A 1,138-nucleotide genomic window follows, 5' to 3' on the forward strand; every position below is an offset into this window, starting at 1 on the left:
CTGCCTTTGAAAATGTGAGCAGAAGGTAACTAGTGAGTTTGAATAATGAACTATAACTAGCCTGCCAAGAAGTCATCTCCACTATCAGAAACCTACATATAAGGCCCTTATTTTTATTTCCTCTTTCTAAATACATGTTGGTCTCTCATGCCCATCTGACTGATTTGTGGGCAGTAAGAGTAGACCATTCAGAAGATGTTAAATGAACTATTTTGGTTAGAACTGGCATTCTATTGATTACATGCTGAAAGTGAAAGTGAAAGTGAAGTCACTCAATCGTGTCTGACTCTTTGCGACCCCATGGACTGTAGCCTACCAGGCTTCTCTGTCCATGGGATTCTCTAGGCAAGAATACATTTCCTTCTCCAGGGGATCTTCCCGACCCAGGGATCAAACCCGGGTCTCCCTCATTGGAGGCAGATGCTTTAACCTCTGGGAAGTTTGTTGTTGTTCAGTTGCTAAGTCATATTTGACTCTTTGGACCGCAGCACACCAGGCTTCCCTGTCCTTCAATATATCCCAGAGTTTGCTCAAATTCATGTCCACCTTGTCAGCGATGCCATCCAACCATTTCATCCACTGTCACTCCCTTCTCCTCATCTCTCAAGCTTCCCCAGCAGTAAGGTCTTTCCCAGTGAATCAGCTCTTTGCATCAGGTGGTCATGGTATTGGAGCTTTAATGTCAGCATCACTTTTTCCAATGACTACTCAGGCTTGATTTCCTTTAGGATTGACTGGTTGGATCTCCTTGCAGTCCAAGGGACTCTCAAGAGTCTTCTCCAACACCACAGTTCAAAAGCATCAATTCTTCCACACTCAGCGTTCTTTATGGTCTAACTCTCACATCCGTACATGATGGGAAGTTAAGTGCAAATATTTTGCTGAAGTGTATTTTGTCCCAGGAGTGCAATTTAACTAATGCTAAGAACACCAGGATCTCAAAAAATTTAATTCAACAAAGATTGACTTTTAAATACTTAGGTAAATAGATAAAAATATTTGCCGTATAAGTTATCTTGATAAATAAGGGATAGCGGATGGCAGGAACAGCATCGTTCATTTTAATGGTAAATTTGAATTCCAGTTAGAAATAAGATATTTTCCACTTTGCCACAGTACTAACAGTATTAGAAGGTCT

The sequence above is a fragment of the Capra hircus genome, chromosome 14 (assembly GCF_001704415.2).
Source record: "Capra hircus breed San Clemente chromosome 14, ASM170441v1, whole genome shotgun sequence".
In the NCBI taxonomy this organism is placed as follows: domain Eukaryota; kingdom Metazoa; phylum Chordata; class Mammalia; order Artiodactyla; family Bovidae; genus Capra; species Capra hircus.